Below are 13090 nucleotides of genomic sequence, written 5' to 3'. Positions count from 1 at the left end.
TACAAAATTCATAGATCAATTCTAATTTTAAAAATTTGTAATAATTAATTAAAGTATTGGGTAACTAAAGTTTTTAACAACTATATATATTTGTGTGTGCACCATGACCAGTAAAGTGTTTGCTTATAGGTATACCAATGGGCAACCATAAGGACCAATTTTGTTATTCTTATGCCTATCTTGAGCCTATTTATTATTGTTGCTGAAGTTAATGATCTAAGTATTAGCTTAGTGGTTACAGTTATCTGCTTACAGCCGGATGGTCCGGAGTTTGAGTCTTAAAGCAATGTTGTTTCAAGATTTCACCTCAAATAAAGGTTGAAAAATCCTAGATTTAAGCTTCAGACATGACCAACCACTTACATATAGGTGGGATCTCCTACCAGCCATAATTATTTTTTTTTTTCAGTAGGGATTCCCTTAAGGGAGGAGGCCACAACATTCTTCCAAGAAGACATCCACAAGGCACGTTTCTAAGGTTGCTGGTCCCAATGGTAACACTTCCTCCTCCAGTAACATGGAACATCATCATAAAAGGAAGAAACCAACCAGTTTTGTGGGTTAGGACCTCACCCAGATAGGCTTATTTATGATCTCTATAAGGGTGCCAGCCAACCAACCAACTTTGTTGCCAATGGGTCAGCCATCAATAAATTAAAACAAAAAACTTTGTTGCCAAAGGGTCCAAAGTGGCTAGTGAAAGGGTGCAACCCCATGTAACATGATAGCAAACAACATGAGCTACCTACTTGGTGAAAAAGCAACATACTGTTTATCTGGTGAGACAATACCCCACAAACTAGGGCTGGCCATGCATTGAATTGAATTCGGATCGAGCCGACAACCTCTCAACCTGAACGAGCAGTAGCCAATTATCGAAAGTGAGTTCGGCGAGGGCCAAGAAACCTTCACCCTGAATCTGATCTGATTATATATTAGGGCTGAAGCAAGCTGATAAAATAAACATCTTCCTGGGAGTAAACTGAAGTTAGTTACCTGGTGGTGATCTCGATACAAGATGTACAAATATCAAGTCTGCAACCATACTAAGCATGTATGGTTGGCTGAGCTCCAATAGGTCTAAAATTAGCTCCTAATAAAATTGTGTGGAATGGCCTGTGGGCTGTACTGGGCCTGGATTGGAGAGATCCAATTCCACCTCCTGGGCCCATCCTGCTCAGTTCCCAGAGTAATATATGTGGGAGTTGGAGATTGGTGCAATACATGGGGAATGAATCCCTGACCTTCAGCATTTTCCACTAAATGATGTATTATGCAGCATACCATTACATCAATGTATTATGCCCATCCTGGTACAACCACCACCAAAATTTTTACCAGCAGGGTGACTGTACTATTGAGTTCTAGGTTTTCGCATTATTCGAAATAAATAAATCCTGCAGACCATGAAGTATTACTAGCAATGATCTCATTACAAGATTACTAGCAGCCAAACATTAGTCAGACAATGAAACTCACCCAACACCATTGAAGATCTCATTTAAGATGACAAATTTCATTCGTAAGTTAAAAAAATAAGCATCCAGCAGTGTTATTGGACAGGTTTTGATCACATTCTAGGATCTTTAGACTGGAATTCAGAAGTCAGTAAGGTTCATATAAATTAGCAACACCTCTAAGGAATCATTGATAGAGCAGTGCCACCATTATCAATAGCACACAAATCTTGAAAGAGCTGCAGTGCTAAAGCAATCCCCTTGGATCCTACAATATAAAGCCATGGGTCCCAATGGGATCCAAAACTTATTGTACCTAGATTCAGATCCAGTGAGCCTGGTTGCCATGTGCAAATCCAACCAAAAACTTTTGCTTGAAATGGAAGACTGCAAATTGCAGGAAGGCAATCTCTAATCAACTCCAACCCGGCATCTCATAATTTCTTGATGGGAACCATTTCTGGAGCCCTGGTCCCTGAACCACACCTTGCATTCTGGCCATGCAGAACCATTCCTACTGGATATGCTACCAGTAATTGGAAGTTGAAAAACTATGAAGCAAATAGAGAAAACTTTTGAACACATCAGCCTAGAGCAGTGGCGAGATGAAACTGATACCACAATTTTATTCATTGCACAGTTGTTTCTCAACCATTTTGCTGCTTGAATGAGAACATCACAACAATCAAAAAAGAATCAAGAAAGACGGATGTCGAAATCCTTGATTTTACACCATAATAGAAAAGGCCAACTGCAAAAGAGTGAGGCATCTATCTGCAAAAGCCACCAATACTCGAACAGACCAATAATCGACATCATGCATGATAATGATAATTGACTGTTTAGCATTATGTTTGATCCGGTAAGATTATGCATAATTACTTACTGAGCCGTGTAGCTCATACCAGTTTATTTACATTTTTTGTCAGATCACCATCAGAGTTAGCAGCAAGAGACTTCTTGCATCAGGTTCATTTTGGGGGTAAAAACAAACATTTTGTGCACATAAACTGTTTTAGTAGCTCTGTATTTTGGGTTATCCTGAAAATTATACTCGGACTGTTATAAATGAAGGTTGACTATTTTGACTACTTTATTATCCTGATATGTGGCTTCGTGCTATTGTGGGCGGTAGTCGGCAATAGCACGGCCGTGTCACGGATTTGGGTCCAAGTCGTGATACAGCAACCTTCAAGCACTTGCAACGGTACAAGGAGTCCCCGAACTTGAGCAACCTTACATACTCTTTTGCAATCCTTGCAATGATGTTTCTCGCCGTGTTGACCTGGCCTAGGGCAAGCTTGTAGTGATCTCTATTGCAGAGGACATGGAGGAGATCACCGTAGAATGGGTGGATGTCATCCAATCGAGGGAACTCATTAATTATGTTAGAGAGCTTCTCATGGAAGTTCTGCTGGGTGAATTGCACCTTCCGCATGTAGAAGCTACGAAGGCGGGAGATGCCACATCCCTTATGGACTACTGTTGGAGTCTGGCGCTGAGTGCACGAAAGGTTAATGTTGATGAAATCTTTCCCAGATGGCACAACCGTGATGTTCTTGAAGTTGTATTGAACCATCTTATCAATACTTATCCAGAAACCTGGATTATTTCTGAAATTGCATTTTAGTTGAGAAGTTAATAAACAGAAGAAAAATATCTGAAGACAGAAATAGAGAAACTGAAATACAACTATAGGTTTCATGGAAGTCATAGCTAACTTTAGATGATTAAGAAGGTGAGGTAAATTGTTATATCTATTTGTCCCTTAAGCAATATGAGTAAAATATACGCATAAACAGTGAGACTAGCCTATCAAATTCATGTCAATTGTACATATCCTATGTGTGAGTATGTTGTACTTTGCTAACTATCCTAGCCAATAGTTGAATCCTCCAGAAATTCACAACGGAAAGCTTTCAACTTAGACCAAGGTTCGCCGTACCAATACCGGACCCCGTACCTATACCACACTAGCATGGTGTCAGTACGATATGCAGTACATCGGACGTACCAAGTGTCAGTACGCCACCGGTACCAGTACCGTCCGTTCGGTACGGTACAACATACTTTGACTTAAACATAAAGAACAATAATAGAGTAGAATCATCATTCTTCATCATTTAATCAAATGATTAATAGTTGACTACTGTAATCGAATCATAACAAAAACATGTTTCACATTAGACTTCACATCATGATCCATACAAAAGTTAAGATAGTGTGGTCTCTGAGATCTATAATGTGTATCATAAGACATTATAATATGACATTTTTTGGCAGACGTGTATGACACCATTTTTGCATGAGGATGCTCGACCAAAAGGTCACTGTGTGGACTGAATGAAGAATGGTAATCATGTTCCAAGATGCTGCCAACGTTGGTTCTTGCAAAGGTCAGAACCAAAGATCAAACTAATGATCTCCCAAAAAAAATGAAGAAATTTATTCCAAAAAAAAATTACAGACTTTGAGAAAATACAACTGGATATAACTCCGATAACACTTTTGCTGCATTGAATATTTGTTTTAACTGCTTCTCAGTATGATGACAGAAGTTTGCAACTCTGCTGATACTTTAGTACTATCAACAACGACTGCTTCTCCATTTTTCCCTTAATTAGGATCATCATTGTAAAGATTTTAGCTACTATAGTTGTGGCCAAAACCTTATATAGCAAGTTCTGTTATGCCTAAATATGAGGAAGTAAAAGAAAATCCAGATGGCTAACAATGCGAGAGAATCAGACATAAGCCAGACAGTTTTTCGATCTAATTCAGCCAACCCTTGACTTGAATCAGTGAGTTCTCAAACCATGGCAAGAATGAGATAAGAAACTGTATTCAATACATCAACTCAGTACAAGAAAAATCCTATTTCAACCATGAAAAATCTCATAATCAGTACAAATTGAAAGCATACAAAAAGAGAGAGAGAGAGATGGATCCCAAAACACGAAGTATCTTGAAAATAATTACAAAATAAATCAATTCTATTTTTCTTATACAGATCAGTCATAAGGAGCTCAATAATTTACAGGGCTCAATCATAACCCCTACCACCAAGAATTATTTATCAATTCAAGCAAAAATCATTTTAAATTTAAAAAAATCTTTTTGGGTAAATCTAGTAGCATGATTTTCTTATCGAGCAATAAAGCAACGCATCAACAAAAATGGAGAATAGCAAGAAAAAATAACACATCGATCATTCACCTGCAAGCGAAGGAGGGAAGGGGTACCTCGGCTCGTAGTCGGTGCTGAACTGCGGAGTTTACTTAGGGTTAGGGTTTTGGACCCATAAGTTGCAGGAGGTGGTGAGGGGACTTGTTTGGTTTGTGCAAAAAGGTTTTCCTGACTGGAATATTTTTCCTGAAAAGTTGATGCCTAAATATATGATACTTAGAAAATTAGTTTTTTGCATGTTTGGTTGAACATGAAAAAGTGGCACATTCTAGAGTGGCTTATATTTGGTTGAGCAACTACTTTCCTATGAATGTTATGTAAAATATCAGTTATGCCCTTAATAAAGGAAAAAAAATCCACAAAAAATGAAATCTACTTTGTTAGCATCTACTCCATTCTATCTAAAAGTTTAAGGACACTTTTGAAAAAAAAAAAATGTCCAATTATCAGCCGATGGGAATTGACCACACTTTTCGCCCTCCTCTTCCTGTGAACCAAACGAGTCCAAAGGAGTTTTACCCGAAACTCTCTCCTAACCTCCTCAACATATTTTGATAAGGGTGTTTATGTAAATTCCATATCATCGAAAGCCCTAGTAAACCTAGATTATTGTTGACGCTTATTTAAACAGTTCTGATCTTTTTGATTATTTTACACCTCTTTACCAAGGTATCTAATCGATGCTCCAAATATATCAAGGGCAGAGCTAACTAACTAGCGACATGTTCATGGGCTAGGCTAGGCTAGTCCGGGTTCAGGATGGCTCATCCCAAGGTATAACTCCCGAGCCTGGCCCATCTTTCGAACCTACTTTCCAAGCCCGAGCACATTATTTACTCGGGCTTCGGATTTTTTTGGATTTTTCTTTCATTTTAAAAATTGTAAAAAATAATACTAGCAAAGATTAAATATTTGAAAGAGATTGGTAGGGCTGATGGGTTTGTTTCTGTATGGTTTCTAGCGATACCAAATATGTACTTATTGTACAATGTGATGCAAAATAGCTATCATCGATATCTTAAAAGATAGAAAGGATTTTAAGATGTGATCACCAAAAACTGGAAGAATTCTAGGCAATGACGCATTGGGCTCTGATGCTAGACCACAGCAGATCACATTCTCATTGCTCCCTTTCTATCTGCATTGTGAACGCGGTAGGGGGACCGGTTCTTTTTTTCTTATTACAGAAATTGGCCACAGGTTCCGAGGTAGATCAAACTTAATTTTAATCCATTTCCAACCTACTGCTCTTAGAAAGTAGTCGAGGCAAAACGGCCACAACTGGTGAAATAATTGATCATGAACTAACTTTTCCAGCCAACCTTTTGTTCTGATATATAAGCAAACGAAGTTTATACTGAATCATTTCCAAAATATTACAAGCATTTCTTTCTTCCCAAGTTATTTGCCCAATACCAGTCTTATTCCCAAGTTTCTTGGCTCGCAGAAGCTTAGTTTACCCAAAAGTAGGGAGCCATAAAGCAATAAAAAAAAATCGCATCGACAACGATCACAGATTCTATATAAAGAGAGACAAGCCCAAGCTTTGGCGGGTGAAAGAGAAGAAACAAATTAGGACTTGGGATATGGGAGAGGTGAAGGAAATAAAGTTGTATGGGCGGAGGGATCTCACCGTTGGAGTGGGAGAAGAAGAAAACGAAGGCGGTGCTGCGGTTGAGGGGGAGACGGCGGCGACGAAGGCGTCTGCTGTGGCTGCGCTAGGATAGGAAGATGATAAGAAGAGGAGGTGCCGCTGAGACGACGGCGGCGCTGCTTCCGTCGAAGAGGAGGAGGAGGAGGAGGAGACGAGAAGAGCTCGGCTGTTCCTCGACGTTGAATAAGCGGCCAACCAGGGACCACCAACCCTAACCACCTTTGTTATCAATTTAACCGGCCCTCTTGTTTGGTTTAAGGTTTAAACCGGGTCACCATGGGCTGGGCTATGGCGTGAACATAAAGCTTAAAGAATTTTCGGGCCGGGCCAGGCCCGGGCGAGGCTTTAAGTTCCAAACCCGAGTCCGGACCGTATAACAAGCGACCTACTACTTCAGCCGTGGCCCGGCCCGCCATACTTAAATCCAGGCCCAAATCCGTCCGGAAAGTCTAGCCCTGCGGCCCCTGCCGGCGATCTCTAGACGCAGGCCTGAGCATTCATTGGGCCAGGCCAAGCTGGTGTCCAAAACCAATACAAAAACGGTCGGCCTAAGTCCGGCCCAGGTCCAACCTGATTCGGTTTACTAAGGGTTAATCAGGCGTGCCTCGATGTACATGGACCCGCCCAACTTTTCCCCAGAGAAGGGGTCGGCGGTTCTATTTATTATAATTTCGCTTTTAGCTCGGATCTGAAGTTTAAAAATTTCTATTTATTTTAATAAAAATTTATTATATATATATATATATATATATATATATATATATATATATATATATATATATATATATATATATATAAAACTGTATTGAGCTCGTAACAACTACAAAGAAGGATTTATGGAGATTCTCCTATTGAAATTTGTTCGTCAAATCAAAGGAAATATATAATTAGGTCGTTGGTTGGGTACCCCCAGATGCGTCATATGGCCATTAGGACGGCTTGCATAGCTTATCAGGTATGGATGGCCAAGAACGCTCGGGTATTTGGCGAGCTTAGTCCATCTCCACGTTTCGTGATGGAGCAAGCTTGAGCATAGGCAGCAGAGATTCTTCAAGCAAAGTTGATCACAGACCTTTGACAACTCGGGACACCTTAGGCCCTCACATTACTTCAGCAGCTTTTTATACGATTTTCTTCACCTGGGAGTCCCCACCTCCGAGTTTCCTCAAAGTCAATTTTGATGGCTCTGTCCTGGATGGAGGCAGAAGGGGAGGAGCCGGTTTTGTCATCAGAGCCCGAGTTCAAGTGGGATGGCAGCGGGAGGTGTCAGATCTTCGACACCTCATTCCAGGAACGAAGTTACGGGTGGCTTGGATGGGATTGCGTTATGCGCGGCACGTGCTTCAGGCGACCTCCATCTTCTTGGAGGGTGATTCGGCCACGGTGACCGGCTAGGTCCGATGGGGCACGAGCAGGGATGGATGTGTTTATCCCCTGCTCCGTGATATTTGGTTGATGGTGAAGAATGGCATTACACTTCAGGCTATATATGTATATCGTGAGGCTAACGGGGCGGCGGACTGGGTGACAGCATATGTAGCGAGCCACTCATGAGGCACCTTGTGGGTTGGGGAGGGTGAGATGCTTGTTAAATTACGGGACCTTTTGTTTGCCGATTCTAATGGGTGTATTCATATTCGTGATGTATGAAATGCCCGTTTCAGCAAAAAAAAAGAAAAAAAAAGAAAATACATAATTTAATCTTCTGATATAAAAAAATGGAAAAGAGAGGAGAAGAGGCAAGGATGGAGGCAGCTGGGTATTGGGCGGATGTACTTGCCTTCATGCAGCTTGAGAATGGCTCCAAAATAAAGGAGGAGAGAGATTTATAGAGATTTCAAAGCTTCAAGCTACGGCGACAATGGCCAAGATAGAGGCGGAAGGAGATGATAGGGCTACACGGCGGCGAGATTCGTTCCACATTCAGCGGCAATTAGAGGAGAATAGAAGAGAAGAGAGGGAATGACGATAAGGTGGCCAATGACAGTGATGCATGGTGGAGATCGGTGGCTATTGAAGGTAAGGGTGCAAATGGGTCGGGTCCTAGGTGACCCCGATCCGACCCGGTTTTTTGTTCGGGTCCCAATTTTGGACCCGGACCCGACCCGGTTGAAGATCGGGTTGGGTCGGGTCGGGTCGGGTCCGAGTCGGGTTCGGGTCGGGTCCGGGTCTGATTCGGGTCAGGTCCGGGTCCGATCGGATCCAATTTTTTTGTGCTTTTGGGAAAAATTTTGGGCAAATCTAATTTGGTCATATCATAATTATGAGGTGCTGGGTGACCCATGACTTGAAAGACTTTGCAATTGAGCTCCAGTCAGAACAGATGACCCATGACTTACTAACTAAGTCGGTCTACAAGCCAAATTTCATATCACACTATTTTTTATCTATATGACTGATTGGACGGAACTCGGTGTCTCCCAGCTCCCCTCTCACGAGGACAAAAAAAATCCCAGACCTTCTTCCAAAATCCAATTCCATTACAGAAAACCGGCACATGACCCATATTCAGTTGCAGTGTTCCCTCACTTTCTCCCTTCAAAAGTTAAAAGAAACAAAAACCAAAAAACAGAAGGAAAAAAAAAAAAAAAAGGCAGCTACCGAGACACCAGAGGTCTCAACAGTGTAATAGATCGAGAGAGAATCCTGACGGCCGACGTTCCTTTGGATTCTGTAAACCTATGCTTGTTGCTAACTTGCCATCCTCCCACACTGACCAACAGTACCACAACCCACGCCAAAAAAAAAAAGAAAAAGAAAAAGAAAAGACTTTCTTTTGCTTTTCCTCTCTCTCTCTCTTCAGGTCCATTCAGGTTGGGTCGGGTCCGTTTGGTAAACCCAGACCCGACCCAAAAAATGATTCGGGTCCAATTTTAGGACCCGACCCGGACCCGCGGGTCCTAAAATTCGGGTCGGGTCGGGTCTACGCGGGTCGGGTCGGGTCGCGGGTCGACCCGACCCATTTGCAGCCTTAATTGAAGGAGGGGGGGGGGGGGGGGGGGAGGGAGAGAGAGAGAGAGAGAGAGAGAGATGGGATTCGAGATTTAAGGTTGGGGGGCTCAAGGCCATACAGTTAGGAGTTAGGTATATAATAGATACTTTCAAAGTTAAATAAAAAATTAAGGGTATTTTAGTAAGTACCTGGATTCGGATGTATAATTAAAAATCTAGATTGCAGAGTACGTTGGAGCTGAAAGAAAGGGTTAAATTATTCTATGTTTTAATTGGAGAAAGTAATTTTTAGGTTAAGTAGGCAAATGAGTTAAGAAGAGTACATGTTAAGGATTTATAGCGTATGTATTTCTAAAATACTTGTTCCACCTTTCCAAAAAAAAGATGGTTTATTGCATGTGCTCAAATAAATATTTAGCTAAAAGAGGTAGAATAAATGCATTTAGAGACTTTTATTACTCTTCACTCAGCCTTCGAACATAGATTTAAAACATTTATCAGGTAGCAGTTTTGTTTAGATGGATCTATACTCAGAAATACAGAACCTAATCTACAAGGGTTTTGTAAATGCATAAAATTATTTTTTTTGAATTTGTCCATGCTTGCAAGAAAATATTTTTTTTAATTAGTGAGATGAGCATAGGGAAAATGAAGAGAACAATAATAGAGGAGAGTATGATTATTTATTTATTTATTTATTTGGGACTTTGAAGTCCTAGGGGTGCCTGCCATTTGAAGCCACCTTAAGGCCTTTCTAGTTGTATGGTCATGGATTGTAGATTTAAGCAAGCATGAGATTTGATGATGGTCGTCGCTCAAAAAAGCTTGTGAGATTCTCCTATATGGTTTAGCATTAGCATTAGGTGGCGTCTTAGTCAGTTTAGAGAACATATGCATCAAAATTTATGCATGTTACATATCCAATAGGTCAAATATAGAGCTGCAAATGGCTTAGATTGGACCGAGACATGAGTGGCCCCAAACCGACCTGTTTCTTTGTTCAGATTCTAATGTTGAACCCAGACCCAATCAAATAGAAGATCAGATTGGATTGGAAGCCTAAATTTTGGACTCAATAGATTATTTGGGTCAGATCAGATTCATATATGGCCTGGTCCCTATCCAAAAAATTTAGCTCCTGATCGGATTTCTTTCCATACAACAAACCATATGTAATTATTACATCATCAGTTTGTGAGTTATAAGTCTTGCAAATGCTAGTGCATCAAAAGAGAGAACCCTCTATTCTCATAGCTTTTGGGTTGCACTTTTTTTATCACTTGAGTAAGTAAAATATCTCTCATTTAATATCATATACATAGTCACCCGATACTTGTTCGACCAAGTGTTGGTTTCATAGACCAACAGCAAAACATTGCAACACGCAAACAGGAAATCAACAATGAAATATTTTAGAATATTTAAAGCCTATTTAGATATTTCTATATAATTGGGCTGAAAATTCTGTAAAAATCGAGCTTGTTAGCCAAACTAGCTTGTATCTTTTAAGAGCATGTCCAAACTCAGCCTAATTTTAAAGTATTTTAGAAATATAGTTACTAAAGAGAAAATAACTTTTAATAAAGACTCTACTTTCAAAAATTCTACTTTCTGAAAGCTCTATTTCTAAAACCCACCTAATTAGGAGAGTAGAGACCAACTTAAAATCTCCCTCCCCCCTTGGATTAATGGCTATACTAGGTTCGGATGAGGTCGAGTTGAGTAATTGGTCAGGAAACCCAAATTAGACCCAAATAACAATCGGATCATATCAGAATTTAATAAACTTAAACCTGAATCGAAATATGGAACGAGTCCAAATTTGGAACCCGATCTGGCCCTATAGATCCTTAAATCAAGTTTAGATTGGGTCTAAGCAGGTCAGGACGGGCCGAGTCATAGGTCAATTGACCCATTTGCGGCCTTAGTCAAATAAATTTTTAAAAAAAAATCTCAAAATTTACATTCTCTCTTAATAGAATTTTTTGGTGCTTTATAGTATTTAAGATATGCATCTATATCTCTTATTATAATATACTACCAATTTGTTGCATGCAATGCATATGGGAAGAGAGGGATACTAGAGTTGAATCTTTCTAAGAGTTTATATTGGAATCAAATCTAGAGAAAGAGTCTCTTTGGGAGTTTCATGAAAGGATGCAATTTCTCTGGAAGAGAAGGAAAGGGCGCATGTAATATTGACATGATTGAGAAAGTTAGTGAGACAATTAATATATTTTTTAAGATAAATAGAAAGAATATTCTTGGTATAAAAAAATAACAAACAAAATAAAAAATATATATATTCCTTGATTTCAATGGATTTGGTGCCCATATTCGGTCCAATTGTCAAGAGATATGGTCTAATCAAACCACAGGCCATGCTCGGTCTACCCTTTGAGCTATTTTTTTAACCTTATTTCTATTTAATCTTCTCTCCTCTTAATTATTGTAGGACTAATACCAAGTTCTACAATTTAGAAGTGCTTTGCAAACTTATCATCTAAATATAGGTTATATTATAATCTAAATATAATTTGGATTATATGTTTGTAGAGCAGTCCTAAATTGAGCATGTCGAAATACTTAAATAGAACTTAGTATTATTCCTACAACAATCAAGAAGAGAGAAGATTAAATAGAAATAAAATTAAAAAAAATTAAGCATATGAAAACATTACCTAGCAAACTTCGTGAGCGGATTAGTTGTACATGATTATCCCATCATGTCTCCAAAGCCGTACATTGTTGCTATATCTTAAATCTGGCCAATACGTATTTAGAAAAAGATTATAGTGGTCCAATCTACACGATGATAATAGATATTGAATTATATTTGCTCATTAATTATAACATAATATGAGAAAAGTTATACCTTTCTAGGCTATTTCACTGCGAGAAAAAGCTCAATGGCACAACTAATTTCCATCAAGAAAAAGAAAGTGGCATAACTGGTTGAACAATTGTGAATAAGGAGTAGAAAATAGTAAATGAAATAGTAAGTAGAAGTCTCTCTCTTTTTTTCCCCTTCTTGTTACTAGAGAGATTTTAGATATAGTGGATGGAGAGAGACCATTAATAATTTATAGTAGATTTGTGGAGACAATGGCACCATTTGAAGATGTTAGAGTAATCATTTACATGATACCAAATTAGTTGATCATTCTTTTTGCGTTCTCTGATATGACACATCTGAAATATAAATGCCAAAGATGTATCACCCAGTGTATGTGATACTTCGTTAGTTAATCACTCTCTTTGATAATTTTAGATAAATGGTACCTCTAAAACTCCTTTCAAAAGGCATGATCTACTTAATCTCTCTCCATGCACGCTAGGTAAAAATTCCCCTAGTAAAAACTCTAGAATGAGTTTCAAACCAGCTAAGTGCCTGTATATGTGTGGGATTTCCTTCCAACCCTTTTTTTCTTAAAATAATTTTTGGAATAGGGATTCCCTTAAGGGAGGAGGTCACAGCATTCATCTAGGAAGACATCCACAAGCATTCATCCAGTGATATAGACTGTCATCATAGAAGAAGGAAATTAGCCAGCATTGTAGGTTAGGACCCCGTCGGCTATCTCATGCTCTTTATGAGGGTAAGGACCACCCAACTTTGTTGCCAATGGATCCAAGGTGGCTTCTCAAAGGGTGCTGACATTATATATAGCAAACCACTTGGGCTACTTGAGGAGAAGCAACATACTGTTTATCTGGTGAACCAGTGTCCCACAAACTAACTGGCTATGCATTGAATTAAGGTCCATTGGCTGAATACCTCTTAACCCTAACCTAACGGATTATAATTGGGTCAAAATAAGCAAATGCAAATTCAGAGTGG

This window comes from Phoenix dactylifera, chromosome 2, assembly GCF_009389715.1.
Source record: "Phoenix dactylifera cultivar Barhee BC4 chromosome 2, palm_55x_up_171113_PBpolish2nd_filt_p, whole genome shotgun sequence".
NCBI classification, from domain to species: domain Eukaryota; kingdom Viridiplantae; phylum Streptophyta; class Magnoliopsida; order Arecales; family Arecaceae; genus Phoenix; species Phoenix dactylifera.
Note: the sequence above shows the minus strand (reverse complement) of the source record.